This window comes from Chiloscyllium punctatum, chromosome 41 (assembly GCF_047496795.1).
Source record: "Chiloscyllium punctatum isolate Juve2018m chromosome 41, sChiPun1.3, whole genome shotgun sequence".
NCBI lineage: Eukaryota > Metazoa > Chordata > Chondrichthyes > Orectolobiformes > Hemiscylliidae > Chiloscyllium > Chiloscyllium punctatum.
This window is the reverse complement of record NC_092779.1, coordinates 24,442,050-24,452,702: the sequence shown is the minus strand read 5'-3', so window position 1 is coordinate 24,452,702 and position 10,653 is coordinate 24,442,050.

Here is a 10,653-nt window from a genome sequence, read left to right as displayed (position 1 = left end):
GGGGGTCATTGAGTATAGTCCAGGCTGAGGGTAGAGAGATTTTCAGTCATTAAGGGAATTAATTTTTATGAGGATAGGCAGGAAAATAGATTCACAGATTATCAAACCAATCACAATCTCATTGAATGGGAAAGCAGAGTTGATAGGCCAAATGGCCTACTACTTCTCCTACATCTTAGTCTCTAATGATCAAACTCATTATCCAATTGAATGAAGCGTGACTGTCAGCCAAGTAGACCTTTTTTGTCTGCGTTCAATACTTTTGTATCTAATAAAGAGAAACTTTTACTGTCTCTCTGATTTTTCCCTAAGTTGTGGAATAACCATATCCTGGAGGATTGGCTTGGATCTGCCCAGGAATTGAACATCAAATCCTCCGTATAGGATGTGGAGATGACAAGAGTGATTTTTTTTTTAACCTAATGTTCTTATTTTTCTTATCTTTTACATGTTTATAAAAGTGAGTGTTTGGATCTTTTAGCTTTGGATGCCCACAGGATCATTTTCAACTAATCATTAAACCCCAAACCCAGTGATGTAGGTTGGGTCATTTTTACTGAAACTCTGACATTTCAGACCAGCAAGGTGAACTGAAGACTTATTCATCTTGCATTAACATTCAATACTTGCTGGCCTGGTTGTTGACATAACCATGCACAAAACCAGGTCACTGCACTTTGGCTAAGCTTCATCACTTTAAGCTCTTGCCTATTAGAGTCAGAGAGTCATAAAGATGTACAGCATGCAGACCCTTCGGTCGAACCCGTCCATGCCGACCAGATATCCGAACCCAATCTAGTCCCACCTGCCAGCACCCGGCGCAAATCCCTCCAAACCCTTCCTATTCATATACCCATCCAAATGCCTATTAAATATTGCAATTGTACCAGCCTCCACCACATCCTCTGGCAGCTCATTCCTTACCCGTATTACCCTCTGTGTGAAAAAGTTGCCCCGTAGGTCTCTTTTATATCTTTCCCCTCTCACCCTAAACCTATGCCCTCTAGTTCTGGACTCCCTGACCCCAGGAAAAAGACTTTGCCTATTTATCCTATCCATGCCCCTCATAATTTTGTAAACCTCTATAAGGTCACCCCTCAGCTTCCGACGCTCCAGGGAAAACAGCCCCAGCCTGTCTACCAAGGGAGTTTCTACTGGAAGTCTTGAAACATAAAGCTGTAGAGAAATGAGTTGAGCTCTTAAGAATATAGTTGCAAATGTTCTTTGTTCTTGCCCCATACGTAGCTGTGGTTCTAGGATTAAATGCTTCCATTACAGACTTTGCTTCCAAAATATATGTTATTTATGAAATTTAAAAATGGGCATTATATAAATTTTAAAGTTGGCTTTACGTAATGCATTCCTGATGAAGGGCTTTTGCCTGAAAGGTTGATTTTCCTGCTCCTCGGATGCTGCCTGATCTGCTGTGCTTTTCCCGCACTACTCTGATCTAAACTCTGGCTTCCAGCATCTGCAGTCCTCACTTTTGCCTTTACATAATGTGTACAGAACAGTTTAGCTCAATACAGCCTTGTGCCCTCTAATCTTATGATTTCACCTCATGTTTGCAATGTTTATTTAATGGTAAACATAGACCTCAAGGGTATTTGTATTGGTTTCCAACCCTACAGTATAAAATAGCAGATGGGCCTTAGACAGCAGCCATTGGTGATTGGATCTTTACAGCAGTTACCCAAAGCTTTATTGGGTCTATTAGAATGTAAACCCTGATCTTGGAATATGCCAATCTGCAGAACTTGGTCTTTGAAAGTTTGTTGCATTGGAAGATCAGCAAGATTCAGGCTGACCAAAGAGTGTCTCTCAAAGAACTGATGATCCTCTCACCGCAAGTCTACATGAGGCAAGTGATAATTTGCTCAAAGGTGAGACATAGGCCCCTGTATATTCTCTAACTGACCTGTTCAGAGATGTATTACACACCTCTGGAGAAGTGGGACCTGATCGCATGCTTCCTGGTTCAGAAGTAGGGACACTACTGCTGGGCCATAAGACCACTTGTTCCTATGTCCCTATAACTGTCTCCAGTTAAATGTATTAATTGATGGTTCAGTCAAGGTAAAGGCTTGAGGAGTGACCCTTGTTAAAGCTGGAGTTGGTTCAGATAATTGGATGTAGAATGAAAGAATGATATAAAACTAGATGTGTGAGAATTTAACAAGAACAAGTCAGTCAGAGCAAATTACTGCGGCTGCTGGAATCTGTACTGAAATCAAAAAATACTGAAAATCACAGCATCCATGGAGAAAGAGCAAACTAGAGCCATCTAAACTCAAAATGTTAGCTCACTCTCTCTCCCGATCCTCTATGATTTCCAGCATTTTTTGCTTTTAGTCAGTCATTCTGTTGAGCTTGAAACCTGAGATGCAGCAGTTTCCAAATTACTACAAGTGAATCAAATAATTATTATTAGTAATAGTTATCAATATATATGTGTAGCTATTAGTAATATGCGCATTGTGTGCTTTATTCATCTGATCACCAAAAATTGCCAAGGAGCACCCTTACCTTGTAGAATTGCTCTAAAAAACATTCAATCCCTCAAGGGTATCTTCTACTGCATGTTAAGGTTGTGAGCATTTTCTAGTCAATCAGATCTGAAGAGAGAATGGACTAACCAACATATCTCACATGCAGTGATCTTTGGGCTTGTGATTATTCTAAGATCACATCATATTGCACCCTCATGATCAACAACCACAGAAAGGTTACATTGTGTGCTAACTCCCTGGAACAAGCTGCTCCTCACTCTGCATTTTCATGCTTTAGCAAGCCTGATGATGGTATATGTATTAACATTTAAAGAACAAATTTTCCCCAAATCAGGTCTTGGACAGGGTATCTTCCACATGTGGCACTCCCCAAATTTTATTTCTTCATGTATCCCATGAAGTTAAGTGTTCACTGTCACTTATGATGAAGACTTAAATAAATGAATACTTACCTCCCAAGTGCAAGCTTGGGCCTTCATTACTCTGATTTCTTTACACAATATTTCTTATCAGCTCACACTTACATGGTACATTTGTTTCTCAGGCTATTAATGTACTCCTTCCTGAAAAAAAACTGCTCTCATTTTATTCGGCACATTGCTAATGACTAAGTAAAGCTGGCCTAATTTATTCGATACAATCTTTACTGTATGAGGTCCATGGTTCAGAGATGTCACAGCAACGCTGATTGGGAATGGATTAAGTTAACTGATAAACAAATGTTTTTCTCAGTATAATAGCCTGTTCAAAAAGAAAAACATCTTGCCTTCAAGGTTTCCCCAATCCTCCTCAAATTCTATACTTATTTTTATTTTCTCATTTCTTTAACTTCTCCTCCTTCCTTCTATGCTTCTGGGTACGGTTGTCAATTTGGTCAAGGAAGATGAATGGGATATTCAGCTGCACAGTCAGAGTTTTCTGATCTGGTTTGGAATCACTATTTCAAGAAGTTGCCTATTTACTTAAAAAGAACATTTCTGGCTGGACTTCCGACACAGGGTAGAATGGAACAGACACAGTCTGGCGAAACACACAGACAGCAACAGAGGGAATCTTTGCAGAAACCAAGTTCCCCTTCTTTGGCAATAGCTGCATTTTCCAGTAAGTAAAATGTTTTAAAGATCCTACCATCTCTTCGACAGAAACAAAGACAAAGTAGGTGTCTAAGCTAAGTTGGGGGGTGGAGGAAATAAGCTGCCAGGTGCTTGAGGGAATAGGGTGTCTGAGGAGTGAATGGGTGGGATACCAGGGGTGATAGGTAGGGTTGCAAGTGGAGGATGGGATAGTTGTGTGAATAGGCAGACTACCAGTTGGGTGAGGGGATGGAGGTGCAGGTGAGTGGGTGAAAGGCTTCAGGTGACAGATAAGTGGGTCAGAGGGTAGGGTGAATCAGATAACAGGATGGAGGTCAGAGTGTGGATTAATAAAGGTTAAGTGATGAAGTGTGGATGGGGTGGATGGGGGCTTTGTGAGTGAATATGGGGTTGCTTAGAGTGATTTTAGGGGTCACTTTAGTATTAAATTAGAACCCTCTAACACCCACAATTCTGAAACAGCAGTGATTTCCAGACAGCAATGGTTGACCAGTGGATGGTTAAACTTCTCAAGCAATAAGTCAAGTTAAATGAGTCAGGACTTCTGAGAGGCCCCAGTCTGCATCTTTCAGGGTTTGATTGCTGACTAACTGGAGAATGGAAGATCTTGACTTTGGTGTTCATACAAGAGGCACAGAAATATGATGCTGTAATGATACAGCACCTCATCAAAACTCGCAAAAATGATCCCAGATGGTACCAATACAATGACTGACTATTCAAGTGAAGGGATGATACATACATTCTGCAGAATGATCCATGTTCTCACCAATCTCTGAAGGAAGAAGTTTCTCATAAATACAAGATCAATATTATTCATTACTATCTTATAGTCATGTTATCTTACAGTCAGTTTAGAATCAACATAATATACAGTATTTTCACCCAATTCTCAGAATCTAGACATTACAGTCAGGTTTCAGCTTTATAAGGTTACATAAGTTATGAATTAAAACTTATAGTTATTCAGAAGTTGTGAAGAAAAAGTTGGTGAAAAATATGCATGCATCTGTTGTTTATTGATTGACTGTAACACTGCACTCAATCAAATTAAGCTGATTATGGAATTGATGGATAAACATGTATTGTGCTACTACTAAAAGTAGGGGAGTGGCAGTACTTATCCAGAAAAATCTTCCGTTCACATTATTAGAGCAGGTGAAAGGTGAGTAGGGACGGTTTGTGATTCTTCAAGCCCTGATACATGTGGAGGAATACAGCATTTTAAATGTCTACTGTCCTCCGGCGCATCCCCTCAAATGTTTGATTAGTGCTTTCTCTAAGTCGAGTGCTTTTGGAACGCGACACATTATTATAGGGGAGTATTTTAATTGTCTTTTGGATCCGACAGTGGACAGGATGCCTGTGGGCCCCCAACTATTTCTTTGCAGGCCAAGCAGGTGGTTGACTTATGTGAGGAATTAGGGCTGGTGGATATTTGGAGATGTCTTCACCCTACCGGCAGGGACTTCACCTTTTTTTCAAATCCACATAAATGTCACATGAGGATTGACCTCTTTCTGGCTCCCTTGGCCCTTCTGGATTCGATTTTGGGTTGTAAAATTGGGAATATAGCTACCTCTGATCATGCGATGGAATATTTGGAGGTTAAGGCCAAGAATGAAGGGCTAGGTTTGAGGCACTGGCATTTCTCCTTAAGGATTCCAAATTTGTGGAATACTTTTGGAAGGAGTTTCAAGAATTCTTGAAACTATCAACTCAGGCATGGCTAGTAGTCCGTTGATGCTATGGGAGACTGTTAAGGACTTTGCAAGGGGATTAACTATTTCCTATTCAGCTAGCCGGAAACGACAGATGGAGGAACAGCAACGTCTATTTGAGACGCGGTTGAAAACCGCTGAGGCGGCACACTTTGCGCGGCCTTCGGTGACTAAGCTACAGCGGATCACGACTCTCCGGGCTGCCTTGAATTCAATACTGACACAAAACACAAAGAAAGAACTTGCTTTTGCTAGACAAAGGCTGTTCGAATATGGGGATAGGCCAGAGAAGTATTTAGCTTACCTGACGAGGAAAAAGCATGCTCCCCAATCCATTACTGCAATCAGAGACAGCGCCGGGGTCCTTACATATGATGCTAGAAAGATTAATGAGGCTTTTTGGAGCTTTTACTTTGAATTGTATTGATCTGAAGGTTGCGAGGACAGGAGGGCTAAAATCAAGGCCTTTTTTAAGAATCTGGACCTCCCAGGGGTAACCTTGGAACAGACCTCTCTCCTTGACAGTTCAGGAAATACGGGAGGCAGGTAGGCAACTTCAGAGTGGGAAAGCGCCTGGCCCTGATGGTCTCCCGGGTGAGTTTTATATGGAGTTTATAGGGATTCTGTTAGGGCCGATGTTGGAGATGTACAATCACTCTTATATGCATGAATGCCTAACACCATCTTTGAGAGAAGCTAAAATTTCCTTAATTCTTAAGAAGGGGAAGGTTCCTGAGGATTGTGCCTCATATAGGCCCATCTCTCTATTAAATTCAGATTTCAAGATTCTGTCCATGATCCTGGTGCTGAGATTAGAAAAGGTGTTGCCCCATATTGTTATAGAGGACCAGACAGTTTTTATAAGGGGCCGTAGGTCCTCTAATAATATTAGAAGGTATCAGAATATGGTCCAAGTTTGTCAGCAACGATCAATTCAGGGTTTGGTGATTTCCTTAGATGCAGAGAAAGCATTTGACTGGGTGGAATGGCCATATCTATTTTATGACTTAGAACAGTTTGGGTTGGCTGGGGTCTTTGCTAGGTGGGTGGAGGTTTTATATTGCCACCCTCTGGCCGCAATCATCACCAACGGGGTGAAGTCTGGGAACTTTAGGATTGGTAGGGGCAAGTTGGCAAGGCTGCCCCCTCTCACCGTTGTTGCTTACATTGGTGATAGAGCAGCTGGCAGAGGCCATTCGCTCTGGAAGTGGGATCGAGGGCACACAAGATTACACTATATGAGGATGATGTCCTTCTGTTTTTATCGAACCCAATGATCTCCATACTCCATTTGATACAATGTATCAATTCATTTGGGCTATTTCAGGATATAAGATTAACTTTGCAAAATTGGAGGCTGTGCCTTGGGGAACCTTAAGGATGTGCCAGAGTTGAAGGTGGCCTTAAATTTCCTTTTAAGTGGTCACGGGCAGGGTTTCAATACCTAGGCACTTTTATTACCCCCAAGTATGATCTGTTTTTTCGGACTAACTTTGCATACTCGCTTGACAATATTAGGTGAGATCTCCAGAAATGGGAGACTCTTCCAATTTTATGGTTGGGCTGATTATCTCTCAATAAGATGAACGTTCTTCCTCGTTTGCTTTATCCCATGCGTATGTTCCCTATAATGTTTCCCAGGTCAATGCTGCGGAAGCTTATGGGGTGGTTTGGTCCCTTTGTCTGACGTCGTGGGCGGCCCCTCATCAAACTTACTAAATTGCTGTTGCCTCAAGGAAGGGGAGGAGTTGATTTCCCAGACATCAGGAGGTATCAATTGAGTTCCCTGCTGTCCTTTGTCTGCGATTGGGTACGTAATGATCCAAACTCAATATGACTGGATATTGAGGCCTCCTAAGCAAAGTGCCCTCTTATTAACCTGTTGTTCATGGATAAGATGAGGACAGCTATGGACTACTGCTGGAATCCCATTGTCATTAGTACAGTCAAGGCATGGAAGGTGACGCGTCAGAGTAAGGGTTGTTTATCCAAGACTTCACCACTTACACCTATTGTTGGCATGCCAGGGTTCTGACTAGGGATGATGGACTCAGGGTTCAAACTATGGGCAGTGAGAGGAGTTTCTAGTTTGGGAGACTTGTTTGAGGGGGAGGTTATAATGTCTTTTGAGCAACTGAGCCACAAATACGGGTTACCCAGCAGAGATCTTTTCCGTTTTTTTAAGGTTAGGGATTTCATCCAGAAGACGACTATGCTTCTCACTAAGCCCTATAGGCCCAATACAGAGAGGCTGTTGCTATGTTCCACAAGCACCCTTTCGGTTAGTGCCCTCTATCACCTGCTGGGTGGCAGGGCCTGGCAGGATATTAACTGGTTATGTGAGGTCTGGGAACAACAGCTAGGAGTGGAGATCTCTTCTGAAACATGGGAGAACATATGGGAGAATGCTCGAAAGATCTCAATCTGTAATAGGACATGCGCTATGCAGTTAAAAGGCCTGCACAGGGCTCATCCGGCACCAGACCGTCTGGCGAAGTTTAAAAAAAGGGCATCTTCAGTGTGCCCCAAATGTAAAATAAATGTAGGTACTCTTACCCATTGCTTCTGGACATGCCACAGGCTCCGTGTTTATTGGAGCGCTGTAGCGGGAGAGATAAGGAGGGTATTGAGGACCGAAGTCAAAGCAGACCCAATATCTCTCCTCTTAGCTCTACCGAAGTTACCATCTTTAGATGGGCATGGGAAGAAACTATTTAATATTCTTGCATACTGTACACGGAAGAATATTCTGATGAATTGGGTGTCTGAGAACCCTCCGGGCAGAAATTAATTATGGAGCACATTCCCTTGGACGTTTTTACAAACAAGGTGCACCACACAACAGACCATTTTTATAAGACATGGCAGCCTTACTTGAGTTATTTGGATATAGATTTGTCAGTTATCTTAACTAGGCCGTTTGTTTAACCAGGATGTTAGGTTTGTCAAGCTCTAGGCCCTGGAGGGGGTCTCCTGAGTTAATACGGATATATATACAATGCTCTCGTTCCTTTGATTAGGAGCTTTGCGCCGAACATAGTTGTTCTGTATTTTGTGATTTTTTTTTGTTTTTTTGCTTTTCTTTCTTTTTTTTAATCTATTAGTTATTTATTTATTGGTGTTGCTTTGCACAGTGTTAGGTTTTGTTTTGTATTATAGGGTAGGTTAGTCATTAGTAGACAGTAGTTGTATTGCAATTTGTGTTTTTTTTCTTTTTATTACACTTATATTTGCTATTGATTATTGAAAAATACAATGTTTTATGTTTGTAAAGTTAAAAAAAGCTAATAAATATATTTACAAGAAAAAAACATGGATTGTGTATTGTGAAAGGATCATAATGGATGGAATAATCAGTGTTGATTCTGTCCATGGTGGGTTGAACAACTCTGATGTTACGAAATATAAGCCGAAAGTTCCTTTGCAAAAACAGTTTATGTTATTTGCCTCAACTTTTTTGAAGTATTGACTTTCATATCCAAACCACTCTCTGAGTAAAGATGTTTCTTCTGAATTCCTAATGGGGGGTTTATTAAGAAGTACTCAGTTGTGGAGTTCTCTGTAAATGGAAATATGTTCTCTGCATCTGCTCTATTGAATCATTTCATAACCTTCAAATCAGGTCACGTTATTTTTATCATTTCTAGATAAAAGAGCTCCAGCCTGTTCAGCTTTTCTTCATAAGTATAGCCTCAGTTCAGATATTTGTCTTGTGAACCCATTTCTCCAGTCTCTCTAAACCACATCACCCAATGAAGGAGCAGGACTCTGAAAACTTGTGATTTTAAATAAGCCAGTTGGATTATAAACTGATGTTGTGTGAATTCTGAATTTGTCAACCCCAGTCCAACACCGGCATCTCCACATCATCTCTACACTACTGTTCAATACATGAATGCAAAACCAGCTTGATGGCATCAGGTCAGCAAGAGAACATCAACAGACCAGTCTCCAAAATTAGAGAAGGAATCAGCTGCAGAAATTGGTAGCCCACACGCAGTTCTGAAATGACTTATGAACAAGATATTGAGTTTGGTATTGACTTGATCATCAGAAACATTTCATTGCCTGTTATATTTTTCAGGCACCAGATATATAAATGTTTAGATGTGTATTACAGCACTAATGATGAGGTAACACCAGTCTGGTAGAGAAGGCTTGCCACTAGAACCATAGCTTCATGTAGTTGCAGAATCTGCTGTGGAGGGCACCTGTGCATTTCTCCCAGCTCACTTTTTACAATTGTTTTTGAGTTTTTCGTTAAAAGATAGTCACAGGTTCTGAGACTGGGGGCCACTAAAGTCAATAATGTCCTGTTCTTGGTTTAACTGCTCTGCCTAAATTGGGCGGGGAGTCCTCCTTTCCATCTCTCATTGGCTGTCTTCATTGTGGTCAGCTCCAAATTGATCGTCTGATGCTTGAGTGGGTGACAGGAGACGGTCAGGGTGGGAGTGAGCAGATCATTCAGTTTACAAACTCGCTGAAGAAGATAAAGCCCAAAAAGTGGATTTCCATTTGCTGAAGTGACCCCAACTACCAAATCACTAATTTCTTCCTTAGATATCTGAATTTTTGAATTTTGAGTGATAACTTAGGTGAAGAATGATATCAACTTATGCTCAGCAAGTAGACAGGTCAATAAATACCCATTAAATACAGTGAGCCCCAAGTATCTCTGCACTTCCTCAACATCAATTGGTCCTTACATCTCAGAATGAAGCTCCAGTTGTTTGCTTCATTGCTGAAGGTATTGAAGTAATCCATTAAGTAAGTTGCTCTGTTGTTCAGCTTGTTTTGCAGCTTAGACCGTGTGGGAGCACTGTCTGCATGCCAATACCCTATGTCACAGTGATCAAAATAAATGTTATTTTAATAGCACATTCATTAATTCACAAATGGATTGGTTCAAATGTTAAGGAAGCGGTTCTTACAGCACAGACTGTGAGCGGTGATCTGTTTTTGTTGCTGGTCCACACCACACAAGCAGCCAAGTATAAAATCACCACAATAACAACATTGGCAGAGTTGAAAGAAATTGGCAGAGTTGGATATTTATGTTTTTGATATTTTTCACGCTGCTTTCTCATATTTTCTTTCCACATGTAGTGTGGTCAGTTTTAGGATGACTGAGCTAAAATCCCACTCCGTGATATTATTAAGGAACTTTTCCAACTATGTTATTTGAGACATAAATGTTGGCCAAGCTGGGGAAAACTCCCCCAATCTTTATGAGGTAGTGCCAAAGATTCATTTACATCTCCATGAACAAGTAGACAAGGCCTTTGTTAATGTCTCTTCTAAAAGATTTTCTTCACTCAGTAAGTAACT